Here is a 16,643-nt window from a genome sequence, read left to right on the forward strand (position 1 = left end):
CTGCAAGCCCCTTTAGCTGCAGTGCTGTATCCCACAGGATATCCTCCCTGTCCCTGGAAAGCAAGGTGGCTCTCAGGCACCACGCGCTAATTTAAGCCTATTCCTCACTAGCCAATACAAACAGGATCCTACATCAAAATATGCCAACATGAATTAAATAAAAAATAAAGTGATTTTACAGGCAAATAATGTGACAGTCAGCATGCTTGTTAATCACATTTGAATAAACTACATCTTAAAGAAAGAACATACAAGAGATTCTCCTGTGGTGGATAGGCTTTTCTGATCCCACCAGCTTTCCAAACTAGGGAAACAGGACCAGAAGTGATGCATCAGTACAGAGGTATCATTCATCAGTGAGTACTATGCCAGCTTTGTGTTCTTCTCATTAAAGCAATGTCTAACATTCATACTTTTTTATATGTACACTTATTCTAGATATCTACTAAGACTGGACAATGCACAGTAGAGTTTAGGAGTGTCTGCATCGTTACGTAAAAAGACAGCATTAAAACCAGAATCAGGCTTTTGGCTCTCCTCTGAACTATTGTGGAGTCACAAAAAATTATAATTCCTAAATTCAAGAAATGAGAAAACAGGACAGGTTTCCATGAAACATCATCCATTCTTTGATGGCAAATACAAATGGGAAATCTTTCTATCACCATAACATTTTTAAGAAGAGCCATTCAACTACAGTAGAGCATGTATAAATTCTTCTATAAATTTCAAACAAAACTTACAAACATTTCTTTAATCACTTTCAAGCATTTGTTTTTTTTTCATTTTAAGATGTTAAGCAGCTCCCATGTCACACTGAGGAAACCAGTATTGCTCAAATGAGGAAGAAGCCAGAACTGCCGTATCAGGGAACCAGCCCACTTGTTTGATCAGGTGGCTGGTAGCCAAAAATACAAAAATTCTAATCCTGGGTCTTGTATTAATTCAACATGAAGCAGCTCAAGTCAGAAGTGCCAGGACTTACAAAAAAGACATTATTTATTTTATTTGCTTGACTTGGAGATCAACTATTGCAACATCCTTTTCCCTGTTACACAACCAGCAATGAACACTTGTGAACTGTAATTCAGATGAACACTTTACAGAGCATAGAGACAATCCTAACTATTTTAGTTAAGCTGACTGAAGTTCAGGCCAGGGACGGACTAGAAAACACCAGTCTGCTTTATTTAAACTGAGCATGACCTTCAAATCAGTTTTGCTAAATGAGCCATATTTTCCTTGTCACGATCACTAATGTGCCAGGTTCAGGCTGTTTAGTATGTCCCTCCCTATTTACAGCATGGCAATGAGCTTCTTGTTAAAACCTGCCGCTTCCCTTTGAAGCTGGCTTTACAATATACTAACACTAATGTCCTTTGTCCCTGGGGAAGTAGGTGAGGAGGAAGGTGTACCACTGACTGTGAAACAACCCACACAGCCTGGGACCTTTTCAGCAACCCACTGTACTACTTTGCTAATGGACCGTGAAATATTTCTGCTGAACTTTAGGTCAGTGGATGACTACAGACCACAAGAGCATTTTCAAAAATCAAACTGCTTCGAAGTATGCTGGAAAAACTAATGCTTATTATGCTTCAGTTAAAATGCGATTGCAGAAGAGTTTTCTTCTTCTAGCAAACTAATTTTGTTTTTATTCTACTCCTCCTCTCTTGGCTTGGACTTTCTCACAGTTTTTAACTTAAACACTTTCTAAGTCCAAATTAACCTGATTTTTCCTCTATGTGCATGAATTTCATACACAAAATTCTGTTCCCACCTTGACAAGAGGGCAAAAGCAATTTCTGTTGCTGTGCCTCGGCAAGCAGAGTTAATCATCCCCGGCAGCAATGACGTTACCATTTGGCCTCTTGTGGACACAAATGTTTTGCTTTTGGCAGAGTGAAACATGTAATAGCTATTAATCAAACCCAATTCCCCAGGAAAGGGTACCCCAGTGCATTAGGAGCTTCCACTCACACCCAGCAGCAGACATGCATTGTATTTACGTTTTTTAGGACTGTAAAATATTTATAGAAAAGTGTGCTTATGTACTGTGAAATTTTTACAGACTGGCATGGAGGGAACGTGTGATCAAATGACTGTTCTCACCTGCCAAAGGACTGATAACATGCTGTTACACAGGAGCACAATCTAAAGGAGCTCAGGCTGTTGTAATTTTTCTATTTTCTCTAGTCCAGTTTTGCTCTAAGCCAAGAAGGCAGAATTCTTGCTGAGGTATTTATGTGACAAACAGCACCCCTTTGCATTGAAAGACAAGGATAAGTCTGAACAAACCAAAGACTGTATGTCAATTAATGACATGTTGAATTCACAAGCTGCACAGGTTTTAAGACGGCCAACAGCATTATTAATAATATACTTCACAAATTACCCAGCTCTGGGAAGTAGCATGGCACATCCAAACCAAGCTCCTAAGGTGAGGGCAGCAAGTACACTACCTAATGCTATTAACTCCAAACTGCCCCTTAAGTGCTTAACCCATCCTGCTGAACAGATTTCCTACACTATATTCAAGCAGCATCACAATTCTGAGATAAAATACCTGCATTCCTGTGCCATTTCCTCCACCTTTTACCTGAGCACAGAATAACAATACACAAAAGGATGACCCTAGCAGATGAGCCAAAGAGTCCATCTTGCCCAAAATGCAGCCTGTGGCTAAGACTTATACTAGATGTCTTCAGAAGAGTGCAGAAGCAGGGCAGGCAGGGCATGATATTTCCATGAATTTTCTCCCAACAACCTGTAACTGATGTCTTTGCATTTTATAGGTCTCACTGAATTTTACTTCCACGGATTTCCTCAATCCCTTTTACAAATGCTGCTGTCAGAAATGTCCTTTATAATGTGCATGAAAAGCAGGATACCAAGAAGAAGCCTGACTGCTCTCACAATTGTTGACAAAAGCAGAGACTCTCAGGAGAGGAGCATGGATATGAAAGGAAACACTTCAGGACTTTGGAGATTCACAAAAATTTGAAAATCACATTTGGAGCTGGACAGTAAGATGACTGATTACAAAAGACTTCAAGAGAATCTGTGTTGTTTCACCTGTGCTCCTGAATGTGTTAAACTACAAGCTCCAGGAGAAGTGGAGCTTGGAGAAAAAGATTTAAAAGCTACCACAAGAGGAAGAAACTCCCAGACCCCTTCCTCTGCACCCCAAGCTGCATCACCTAGGAACACTCCCAGAAGCAGGGATCTTTCTCAGCAACCCAAAGGGGAAGGAAGAAAACCTGACAGCCTGTCTAAAGGAGCCTAAGCAAGGCACTCCTGCATCCTACCAGACCCAAAGCATTTCACAAGCATCTCAAACATATTTTGGAAGGACAAACTTATCACAATGGCAAAGTGCTTCTGGCAGGGAAAAGAAAAACCTCAGTAGCATCTTTAGTACTCAGAGGGTTGCCAAGCAAACCTTCACCAGAGTCCATTTTATCACAAGGATTCAATTCCCCTTTTGCTCCATTAGTAGCATGCACATAATAGACAACACCAGTTTTATTTACTTCCAAAACTAAAGGAATACTCATGAAGCAGAACATATTCAAGTGCTTTACTGCTTAAATATCTCACAGGACATACTGCAAAGCCTGATTTGGTGCCTATGCCAGAATACTTCATATCTTACAGCAGTTAAAGATGGAACAGCAACCTAACCTTAAAGTTACCTACAGAATAGTAGATAGTTAAATTAATAATCTTCAAAGATGATTTTTAAAAAAATATTTTTTAATAGTGCTTTTATACTAACATTCCAACAGCATCAAAGATCTTTCCCAGTTAAGAAAAAAACAGAAATGGGAGGTTTAGCATGGCCTTGAAGAAATAAAAGGTAGTATTTAACAGGTTGGTCTCTATTGGTCTCTTCTGAAGGTAGACTGCCTTTTTGTGTTGTAAGCAGAGATGGCTTCCTGCCTTTGGTCCTCCAGGGTGAATAAAGAAAATCTTTGGTACTCCAAGGAGAATAAAGAAAATATTTAATCATGTTCCATGTGAAGATGACTGTAAGAAACTTCATTTTCAAAATTCATGCATTTGTCCACAAGAAAAAACAAATAACAGAAAACCCTAAACAAAACCAACATATAAAACTTCAAAGGCTACCTGTGTTGTATTTGATAATACATAATTCTGCTAAATTCTGCAAGCTTTTCTTTTTGGAATAAAATAAATTTGCATTTAGTGAACCACTATTCAGCTGTCAAATAGCTATGACAAGTTCAGAAGGAGAATGCTTTTCCCCTAAAACTGTTTTTGCAACTAGTGGCAGAAGAGAAGAGACGAGCTTTTCTCATATGACTTGCAACTTCTGGTGAATGTCTGTTTTCCTGAAAGTCTTGAATACTTATATTTAGTCCTGAGGCAAATAACGGAGTTACAACTGGAAGGAGTGCACAGTAACCATCTGCAGACATTGCCTACCAAGTAAACATTTTTTCCCCTGAGCTCCAGGATGACGGATTTTGGGTTTGGTGTGCAGTACCGCTGCTGACCTTCCCTTTTGCTTGAGCACCAATTAAGAAGCACTGACCCAATACAAATGGGTCACATCGATCTGTTGTTTTGATTTGTGTAACATGTCTGCCTCAGTCCAAAAAGCTCACCACCCGTTGCCACTTGAAGAAAGTTACTTTTCAATTCAGTTTCATTTTAGAGAGTAACTTCTTTTCTTTTTTTTTTTTTTTTTTTTTTTTTTAATTTACAACTAACAGGAGATAAAGTACTTAAACATAGAAAGGCTACACAGAAATCAACTCAGAAAGTTTATTGGACTACAGTAAGGACATTGGATGAGTTCATACTCATTTTTCTACCATGTATATCATGAATTTGTTTGTAACAGTGGAGGAGATAAACTACATTCAGGTTTATGTCAGGGAAAAGAATCCCAAACCACAACAAAAAACTCCAGCCAGCATCTTTCAAAAGCAACTTCAATATATAGAGTCTTGGTTTTAATTTCTCTTTGCTTAAAAGTTGGAAAGGGAATGGATTTAGGCAGCCATACAGGTTAGGCAGTGTTAGCCTATGTCTCAGAGCCAGGCATGTCCCCACCTTAAATCAAACATTTTCTCAATATTCAAATTACAACTTCTATTTTAACTCAGCTATTTATTGTGAAGAGAGCAGTAGGGAAAAAAAAGTTGAAAAATCAAGTGCTTTCATGCTTTGACACAATGAATTGCAATGTTTTGCAGTGAAAAATGAACACATTTCCTATACATGGTTTGACAGAGCCCGCTTCCAGACCTTTTTCTACTATCTCTGCTCACTGGTAACTACAGAGATTTCTCTGTCCTGCTGGCAATGGCAGAACAGGTAAGCACAGCCTGGCATTTTTGAAAGACAATGTCAAAATTTCTGTGTCACAAAGTGAAAAAATAGCAAAAAAAAAAAAAAAAATTGAATTGGTCAAATAAATAACATCATCAACACCACTCAGAGATTAAAAAAAACTTATAGAAACATAAGAAGTGAACTGTTTCTGCTATGCTTACACACATTTCTAATCCAGAAACAAGTTTTTAAAAATTACTTAAATGTGTTTTGAATGTGCCTTATTTTAGTGCAATATTTCCTTAGCTTGTAAATAAGAGACTTTATAACTTCTAACCTTCAGCCTGTACATGCTCTGATCCCAGATACCTGGTAAGAATTTCTTCCATTTCATACAGCATTTCCAGGATAAAACAGGTGAGACATAAAATCAAACCAGACCAGAAAAAAAACCCAAACAAAAAAAAAAGAAAAAGCAAAAAAAAGAACAACCTCACTCTCGGTCAGAGTTATGCCCTCTAGTAATCCTCTACAACTTTATGGGATGCAAAGTTTACACTATCAATATTTGGCTTTCACAGAGATAACCACTTTATAACAATGCATTGGTTCTAGAAATCCTGAAAACCTACTTGAATGGCTCTTCTCCACATTTATCCTTCTGCCCATGACCTGAAAGACCAGAAATCATGGTACCACTTTATACCAACTGAATAGGACGGTCTGCTATAAAAAAAACAAACAAAAAAACCCACTAAAAATACAAAAAGTCTCAACAAAAAAAAACCCCAAAACAACCAACCAAACAAAAAAATCCCAACAAAAAATCCAAAAGCAAAAATATCCACAAACAAAAAGTCTCCACAAAAAAAAGAACAAACAATAAACCAAACCAAATCCACCAGCCCCTGCCAAAAAAACCACCAAAAATCCCCTAATCCCCCAAAAAAATATACTCCGAAAAGAGAGAAAAGAGAGGGACAACAAAGATGCAGTGGTATTCTAGCTCTATGCTTTCTTACAGCAAAAGTTCACTCAATTTACATATTGGGAGAGTGGTCAATTTAATTACTATGATTCTGTAAATTTGAATGGGAATCCACAATTTCAGGTCCCATATTTGTTCACCACATGAACAAAATCCATCAGGAAAACAATCAAAGAATAATCCTGCATGACATACCAGAAATTTCCTACCTGCAAAACAGGAGTCAAAATAGCCACACAAATTAAAAAAAAAAAAAAAATTTGAAATCAGAAGATTCGAAACCTGACCACAAATTTTAATGTCCTGTTTCAAGAAAATAATTTTTACCTTGCAGTGAAGCACTCCAAAGATTATAATCATCACATATACCTTTCCCCTAAGTGAAAAGTATGCTGATGTTTTGGTGACTAGAGACCCAGATGGATGAGACACAGCTGGTTATCCTCATCAAAGCAGAATATTACTACTAAGTCTGTTTTAATTCCTATTACAAGAATCTTCAAGTTTAAGAAGAGAAGCCAGTGCAGCACAGCTATCTCTTGCCCATTTCACTGGAAATCTGAAAACATCAAGTGCATTTCATACAACCTTATCACCTACAAGTATGTTTACAAGCAACTGCCAGCTCTCATTAAGAAGTACAATTGTGACAATGGTAGGGAAGAGCTAGGAAATACAAATCCCAAATGCTCAAAATTAAGTAAAATGAAAGCAAATTAATCATCTCATCTTTGTAACCTGATCATTTTTGTGGAACCCAGTTATTGTGATGACTTAGGCCTTATGGATGTTAAAGAAATTTAATTTAAAAGAGCAGCAAAAAGTGCTAAGCACTGCAGACAGTATGAAGACTAAAGTCAGAGCAGAAGTTCACAACAAACTCCCAAGATTAAATATCATGTTTTACTTCTAATAATATACTGTAATTTTCATAATTAGGTTTGCCAAGAGAGCTTCCTTCTCTGCTTTGCAACAACAGCCACAACCAATAAGACAGTTTGCAGTTAGCATAAAATTTTTGCGAAGTCATAACTGAAGCCAACTGTGAGGAGTTAGAAAAGGATCTCATGATAATGAGTCTGTTAGGTGATAAAATGACATCAGTTTTAACATAAAGATAGGCACAATAATGCAGATGAGGGGGAGAAAAGACAAATAATGAACAGCAAACACACAACACTAGGTTCCAACAGGACACTGCTACAGAGGAAAGATCATGTGGACATTAGAGGCATTCAGTGAAGATTTCTGCAAAATATTCAGTAGCTGATGGAGTATAAAACAAGCAGAACATTTGGCACTATCAAAGGAAAACAAAAAGGCATTACACTAGTGTGTAAAGACATGGAGCATGTAACTCTGGAATGATAAAAGAGTGAGAGAACAGTAACAGCACCATCAGCACTGCAGAAAGGCTTACATGTACAAAGAGGCAGCAGTGAGGTTTTTGACAACAGAAAGAATATGAAATTCATACAGGCTGATGATGAGGATCACCAGATTCTGACTAGGAGGCAAGGAGTGTTCAGTCATTTACCAGTGGGGAAGCCACAGAAAAGACAGCTGTTTTTGCACACAGCAAACAGCACAAGGGTGAAGTTAAATGGCAGATGATGTCTTGAAAGTCAAAAATACCAACAAGTTAAAAAATAACTTTTCAATTAAAAATGGTATTATTTAAATAGTCATCAGAATCAACAATGGCTACTATGTTCGAGAAGGAAAACCCTTCTCAAAATCTTCTCACCCCTGGTAGCTCAAGCCATGTGCCAGTCAAGGCACTGCCATCTTCTGCCTTCCTCATTTTTGGAAGGCAGCTCCTTACAAGCGGCCCAGCTCTGCAACCAAGACTGGCCACAAATCCATAGGGACACACTGATCCTCAAGCCCCACTGCAAGAAACTCAACATTTTCATCCCCTAACAAACAAATGTATTTCAGAGATGACAGACTCATCTCACCTAGCTTAGAGCACTTAAATGAGCCATTGGTGACCAAAAAGCACCGTCTCCTTCACCCTCCTTGTGCCAAAGGGGAGACAAGCACCACGAAGCCACCGACCTAACTGGACAGACAAATGCCCAGCAGCTGGATTTTGCCACTAGCTCTGCACTCCAGAGGAAAGATTTACCAACCTGAGGGAGCAAACAAACCCAAGCACAAACATGTTTGCTCTCAGGCCTTACTCTTCTCGCCTTTCAGTTGTGTCCTCCTCCTCAAGAAACTGGGGAAAGAAGCTGGGACAGAGCGAGAGTGAAAAGCCAGAGAGGTGAGAGGGACTGCATCCCTCCTGCCCTGCAGAAATGTCCAACCAGTTCTAGCCCCACAGATGAGGTCCAGGACACAGATTCAGTTGCAGGTATCGCTCTCCAGCTCCTCCCACTGAGAGGGATGCTGTGGCTTCTTACCACTTAGGACCTTTTACACCAAGGATTAAGCTGAAGGTTTGTTCCCCGCTGGTGTTTCCACTTCAAAGAGCTGCTACTGTGGATACTAAAGCCTTTGAAAGTGGCCTCACTGCACAGTCCTGAGCATTAAATGAGGTCTTTAAAAAAAAGGAAGGGGGGGGAAAGTGGAAAGTGCACTGGCTTTATAAACACATCAGTGGGGCTACTTTCAAAGCCTTTCATGCCATCTACAATGTGACAGAGAAAATCTTCGAGTTTTTAGCCACCACCCCAACTTCCTTAAAATTATGGCAATAAAGTAATCCATCCCCAAAGCATTTCGCAGCATTAGCAGCGGGGAACTAAAATACACAAGGGAATTGTAAAAAAAAAAAAAAACACACACAAAGCAAAAAAGTTTTTAAAGACAAGCACTAGACTCCAGGACAGCGGCGCGCCGTGCTGCCAGAGCATGTTCAGCATGCCAATAAGGACTGCAGCACCGCAATCCCCAGCACCAGCAGCCCACGCACCGGCGTCCTCCTCTGCACAACCCTCATGCCAGCTGCAGGAGGTGCCCCAGGCCACAGCACCTTTTGGCTACGGGGTGAGGAGATGCAGGTGAGAAAGCTGGCATTGGTCTCCTCACAGCCACAGGTGAACACAGCCATCACAGAAATCCCACACGTGTTCTCACAGCCTTTTAAGTAAATAAGAGTGAGGCAGTGCTGAAGTCCTGAACCATTAACTGGGTGTGGAGGTATAATCCTGCCAGCAGTGAGCCTGCCTGCCCTGCCAGGGGCACAGCCAGAGGGGTCTGCTGACAAACCAAGGCAGCTCTAGGTTTGAAATATGCATACAGCTGCTGGTAACAGCACTGCAGATAGTGAAAAGTGGAAGGAAATACAAAAAAAAAATTTAAATGGACTAAAATAGGGCTTTGCCAGTCCCACGAGGCAGCCACTTTACCCACCTAGACATTAGCAGCAGTGTCCCACAGAGAGCTGCCAAAGAAGACTGGGAAGGCACAAACCTGATCTGCTGAAACCCAGCATTGAAACATCATCCTTCTGAACAACAGAAAAGAATGGAAAACTTGTCACTTGGAAATTGTAGGTTAGTTTTAGACTAAGTTCAAAACACTACCTATGACACCTGTAAAGTACCTAAATCATGACAGATTCAGAAAACTGACTGGGGACTGTGTCATTTAACATACCTGAAGTATATATAACAGGGCAGTAGGGGGAAAAAACCAAAACAACATAAAATTCCTCAGAAATTCAAGTTAAAAAGTATTCAATTTGGATAGGAGTGAACACTAGAGGGTTAAAAACCAAAAAATTTATTTGCCAGGCCTCTTAAGAGCAATCATACACATAAAAACATACTGAAAAGCTGCCTTCAGAATTCCCACAAAAAAAAAAAAAAAAAAAGAAAAAGGCATTTCTAACCAAATCTTAGCTTTCTCCTTCCATAGAACTACCACAGGTAAACCTTCCTGCATTTTTCCTTACTTGTACTCTCTAATTCTGTCTACTATCAGAGGTGCTGTATTCCCTGCAGGAGAGAAGATTTTACAGCTCATGAACCTTCAGACTGACCTTGTCTCTATTTATGAGTTCAGCAATGTATGATACCCAGATCTTCCCTAAAAAACCTCCCAAAATGTTTATCATCCACTCAGAAATTGATGAAAAAAATCATTGATCAAAATAGAAAAAATTAATAGACTCTGATATGAACCATCTGTTCCTATTTCTTGATCCACTTCTTTATGCAATAACTGTATCACTTAATCCCTCCCACTGTCTTTAGTAGCTATTGTTTTTGTATAACAAAAATCATGAAGATGAAAAATTATTTTTATGAGTTTGTGTATATTATGTATGTGTGTAAGTATTCGTGGGCATATATCTAGGTATGAAAAAGAAGGGAGAAAAGGAAAAACAAAAGGAAAAAAAAGAAAATAAATAATAAAAAGAGCATGAACCTCTGTGTTTATCAATTTGTTTACAGCTGAGCTCTTCTAGCTGGCAAAGTTTCAGGCATCACAAGCCCACCAGGTCTTTTGCCAGACTTACGACTCCAGGAATCCTACAAGTCTTCTGCAGCAGCAAACTGGCAATTCTCAACAGCTTTAGTAATCATCAGCAGCACAAAGAGTCCCCTACATAATTAGTATTTCTTTGTGTTAGTTATAAGGATTGTGCATATAATCCCCCTGTTAGGTATGCTCTTCAATCTTCAGAGCCCCAGACTTTTCCTTTTTTAGCACTCCTGAAATAGGGAACGAAGAACTTGACGTTGCCAGCATTGTCGGAGAGAGAGCTCGGTGTTTTAACGGCCCGGTTACAGAGGAATAATAAAAAATTGTGGCGATTAAGAAGTTGGCAGATCTCAGAAATGGGATGCATAACTACTTTCTCCTCATGCACTCTCTACTCCAAATAGAGCCAAAAAAGTTTGGTTTTAAAAGACTTTTTAAAAAGAAGACGCTATATATCAATAACCAACAACTGTCGCTGCATTTGCTAATAATGTATAAGGAGATTAGTTTAATTAGTCAAACAGTTAATACTGCTATTATTTGAACTAGTTTTCAGCACTGACACTCTCTTGAAATGAGTTTTATTTTCCTCAGGCTATAATTTCAGCCTGTTTACAGACCAGTTACATAGCAGTGGTACACATTAGTTAACCATAATACATTGTATTAAACACATCAAATTAGCTTCACAATCACAGGTTTTAAAAAGAAAATACATACTAAGAAATTTTTTAAAAAGTGATTTAGCTATCTTTTGCTACAATTTTGCAACAGCCATATTCACAAAAAAGGGAAAAAATAATTTGACTTTAAAAAAAGTGTTTCTTCCCTGGAAGAGAAAAAACAATCCTCAAAGTCAGAAATTTCTAGCACAGTATCACTAATAGCTATCACGTGAAATTTAAATATTAGCAATGCGTTAAAACTGTATGTAAAATAATCTATTCCAATTAAACACTCTATTTCTCATCTCTCAGTAATATAAAAATAGAACATTTTACAGAGCTTTTACAAATAAACACAGTACAGACTATTTCTGATACATTTCTGAGCAACAGAGAAGATAATTCATTCACAGCTGAGGTGATACCTGAGTGCCGGAAATCCCACGCAACATTAAGAGCCATTTTTCTTGCTCAGAAAGAAAAAATTTAAAATGGTAGCACATAATTATCTCACATTTCTGTAAAAGGTACATTTACACACTAAGAAGTTGATTTGCCTTTATAATTGCTCTATTGCCAAGCACTATACTTCAGGACCTCTAACTCAATAGAAAATTCTATCTTCGGAAAATAGAGTAATTCTAAACAAAGTCATTATTCCTTGAAAACAGACAGACTGCACATTGGAAGGTTACCACACTAATAGCTCTGATGAAATACACAGAGCAATTAAGCAGAAAATATATCACTAAATTAAATAGACACCAGAATCTGGTCTGAAATACTTTTAATACCAAATAAATGTAAATACAGAATATTTACTACCACCTCTACTCTGTAAGCTGAAGGTTCATTTACCTAATCATACAAAGTAGTAGAATATTTATGCACTTTGACCAGGAAATAATTTTTATAAATCCTTTTGTCATTTGAATGTCTGTCAGTAGTTTGATACAAACTACTTGACTAAGTGATGAATGCAAATTTTCACTTTGGTAGTCAGCCATAACAAGGTAACTCCAGATATGGAGATCTACAAGGCACAGAAACCAGACACTGAATTTTTCTGAAAGAGATTGTCTCAAAACAGGAAACTGAAAAGTTTTCTCTGAGAGCTCTGCCTGAAAGCAGTTTTATTTGCAATAACTAAATATTTGTCTCATATTTTACAGAGAAATCTCTTGAAAAAGATTATTTTACTTGCTTCTAATTATCAGTCTTTGCCTCGCATGCTTAACACAGTCTGCACACAAACAACACATTTAAGCATCAATAGTGATAGAGAGTTAAACATATATATCCATACCCTATGGATTTGTAATAATAATGCTCTACATCCTGACATTTGTTTCATTTGTTAGCAGATCTTGAAATTCTCAAAAGACACAAGGTTGTTTTGACTTAGAAGACTGCAGCCTTCAAAAGTCACTGGTTCATGAACTGAGTATGTGTCAACCACCCACCACACATCTCCAGCAAGTCCTTGGCCGGGGAGCAGGGAAGTCATATCAACCTTCCCTGAGCAGGGTCAGCTGTGAGGAGTCGGGAGGGGACATCAGGAGTCCTGAGTGCATGTCCTGTACTTCTCCTTGGAGAACGGGAGGGGCAATGGACAGTGGGTCTATGGACAGTTGGGCTAGAAGGGCCTACCTGCCACAACACTGTTAAAACTTATGTAACTCGTTCCTAGGATAAAGGAAATCTTGAAACTTTCCCCCCAAAATTACATCACCAAAAGTTTTTTTTTAGGCAGCAAAAGGTTATTCTACCTGCCTTCTCTTTAAGAAATTGATCTTTAGTCCTCCTGAGTACATGTATACATGTATAGTATTTTTTCTATCAACATCTTAGCTGAATACAAGTATGAAATGTACATGGCTATTACAAAATAAGAATACAACATTTTCTTGTCTCACCAATAGGTAATCTTAGCGGGAAAAAAAAATTAAAACCCAACTATAATATGTACAGTACATATAAAGGATGCTGCTATAACACAACTGAAGTCAGCATGTTAATTTGGGTCACTAACTGGGTGACATCCTGAAAAGGTACTGAGTACCATCAATGCATATGGCAGTGTGAGAAAGTTGAAAAGGCTTCAGCATATAACAGGATGAGGAAATGTTCTCAGAGCCCTCCTGCAACATGATGGTAAAGTTTGCCTTCTATCTAATAAATAATAGGAACAACTGAAAACTACTCTGTTCTTCCAGAATTTTACAGATTTCTGCTCTCTCTAGAGCATTTAACATAAATCTTCTCCATTCCTTACTGAGGCTCTTCCTCTGGAAGAAAGTTGATGTGCCTTAGCACAGTGAAATCATTGCTCTAAAAGCCAGCCTGCTCATTAAATTATTCTGCTAGCTGTGTGTTCTCTCATTAAAAATGTATAAAGATCAGATAATTGCAGCACATATTATTAACCTTGTTTTCCTTGTTTTCATGTACAGATTCTGTTTTGCTGCCTAGACAAAGACCTGGAAAGGGCAGTTTTCTACAATAAACTACAATAAGCTAAACTACATTATGAAAAATTCCCCTGGCTTTCATTGAAGAGCACAAGGAATCACAGCACAGTCAGAAAACCCCTATAGTTTTATAACAGGGTAAAATGCTGTAATCTTGTTGTATACTCCTACAAATCTAAACCAGGCAGTCTTGGCTTCAGTTAAAGCTTCCGATAGAGAATTATTTAGATCAGCCAGTCTAATTCACCTAAATCTTCAAACATAGCTGCTATAAACTTCACAGATTTCCAGGTTGACTCCTTCTCCTTCTTAAAGCTAGGCTGCACTTCCAGACAACAACCCAGCTAAAAATCCAATTAGGGTAGCAGCACTTCTGAAACACACTGACCTATTTCTTTTTTTACTTGTTTTAATATGCATATACTCATGTTCTATTTCTGAAGAGAGCTATTTACACTGGAAATTAATACCCTTTGAAAACAAGTTACCATAAAATCCACCTATTTCACCCAAACAGAATCCATTCACAGGAGAAACAGTGTTTCCCTCAGTCTGCCAAGCAACACATACAGTATGCAGTATACTGCAGCAAACTCTTGAAACATTGGATAAAAGACAACGATCCTCCTACCTTGTTTAGCCCTGTCTATTCGACACATTCCCAACGTGAGCAGGAACATCTGATACAAACAAACAGCCACATCTTCCCCATCGCATCATGGTAACTAATTCTCACACGAAACGATGAGCAGCCTGTAATGTTTTGGGTTTTTTTCTCAGAAAGCCTTGTGACTTATCGGGGGATTTTTCCTCAGATGATGAAGCAGACACAGCCTAAACTCTGTTGCTGAAAGACTGCAGCCCTTCCTTCTCACAGAGCCCTCCCAGCATATGGCAGCCAATCACACCCAGCTTCGTCAGCCCTACTGCTCTTAAACTGATCCTAACGGGATGATTGACACAGCAACACAGCACTTCTAATGTGTAAAAACAATGCATCCATACCAATGAACCAGGAATTTCCCTTGCACAGGGAAGGAGTTTTACTGGTGAGGCAAAGCAATAGCTCTGTGAAATAACACACACAGCAAAAGCAAACAACTCCCTTTCCCTCCACTGCAACAGCAGCTTCAGCATTTCTTGCACAAGGATTTTCAAAGCTTTTGCTAATCGTAAACGCATGCAAAAACAACATTTCTGAAACTGCAAAACTGCAGTGGTGCTGTCTTGTTTGCAAAGGTGAGACATGCACCATAATAAATCAAACCATCTGTCTTTTATTTTAACATGCAGCCAAAACACGCTCTGATTGAGGCAGCAATATTCTCATTTTCATACTGCATAATCTGTGTCTGCATTTAACAGCAATACAACCATAACATCTTTTCGATTATTTCAGACCGGTTGTTAGGGGCTGCAGGTATGGGATGCTTCTCAATGAAAACACAATCTGTATGATGGTGTTTAAATTCATATCCATGGCAGGCAAATCCCACCAGCAGCATCTAAACTGGAGTCCTTGCAATTAGCTTGCAACTGATGTTCATTTGTGTCAAGGTTCTGGCATAAGGACTAAGATACCAGTTGCCATTTTCAAGTCAAGCTGTGGGCAGCTCGACACGCTTGGTACACAAGGTCTGCTGTCAACCAGTTTTCCTACAAATTTTTCTAAAGTTTTAAAACATGAGAACAAAGCAGCCAAGGATTATTAAACGAGAGTTGCAATTAAGAAAAATACAAAAAGGAGCTTAAGCTGAAAGTCAATCTTTATCCAAAAAGGGATAAAGATTGCAGGGTAACCGTACTTTAGGCAGCAGTTTAGGCAATTCAAGACATTACACAAAAAATGTGTAAAATGTGTTTAAAATGCCACTAAAAGTTTAGAAATATGAATAGACAAGAGGAAAACAAAGCTCTCATTCACTGGCAGCTCTGTCCCAAGGCCCCATTGTTTCGTGTGGACTATTTTGCATATTATAAACACAGCTTCCCAAAAATCCATTATTCCTCTATCCAGCAAGCAGCAACTCTCCTTTGGGTTCCACCATCTCCCACACAATTTGTGAAAACCCTCCCCCTTCCAGGCATGGCTGAAACGTGTTCCTGCCAAGAAGGTTCCTGCCAGCCAGCCCTTAATTTCTGTTCAATCACCCCCTCCATTCCTCTCTATTCTGCCCTATATTAAAAAAACCCCAAAACAATCCTCCTGAAAAAATCAAATAGTTGATTTTGGTGGGTTCAAGAGACCCTGGGGACAAGGGTGGTAACTCCACCCATTATTAAGATGGCCCTTGGTGCATCTCATCAGGATTTTCCACATTCTTTTGACTCTGCCAAACTTGAGCTGCCCTTGTTAAAAATTTTCCATGCTGGACATCTGCTGCAGGATTTATTGACTTTTCTGCCAAAACACAGTTTGCCTATTTCTGAGATAACCTCGACAAAAACATGTTGCTCTGCCATCCTTATAACTCACTGGGGAACTCTGGCTCCTCTGCCCATGTTGGGGCAGCCTTGAAATCTGGCAAAGTGCTTTTTTGATGTTGTTTTTCAGGGTGGTTTTTTTTCTTTTTTATGGAGGGGTTTTTATATGTTTTGCTATGCATATGAAAATATTTTCCTATTTAACAAAGCTTTAAAACCTGCTAATATGCAGCTTACTCACAGCATCTTTTTAATTTTTGTTTCTGATCCCTACAGCGCAAATCGCGGAAAGTGTTCTGCAGCGAGCGTCTGATTCCTTCAGCCATCCGTCCATATGTGGCTGGAAAGGCACCA

General features: G+C 38.8%; 1 protein-coding gene across 8 annotated transcripts in view; it reads right to left on the minus strand.

Moving 5' to 3' along the window:
- MBNL2 (muscleblind like splicing regulator 2) overlaps positions 1-16,643 on the minus strand; it is a 106,968-nt gene that overhangs the window by 75,875 nt on the left and 14,450 nt on the right. Inside the window, exon 1 of one of the 8 annotated variants that reach the window (XM_058019117.1) lies at positions 14,497-14,717. The exons of the other annotated variants lie outside the window; for them this stretch is intronic. The gene's annotated coding sequence lies outside the window, so the exon portion shown is untranslated. Of the gene's footprint in view, positions 1-14,496; positions 14,718-16,643 lie in introns of those variants that run through there. 8 annotated transcript variants of the gene reach the window in all.

Source organism: Melospiza georgiana, chromosome 2 (assembly GCF_028018845.1).
Source record: "Melospiza georgiana isolate bMelGeo1 chromosome 2, bMelGeo1.pri, whole genome shotgun sequence".
In the NCBI taxonomy this organism is placed as follows: domain Eukaryota; kingdom Metazoa; phylum Chordata; class Aves; order Passeriformes; family Passerellidae; genus Melospiza; species Melospiza georgiana.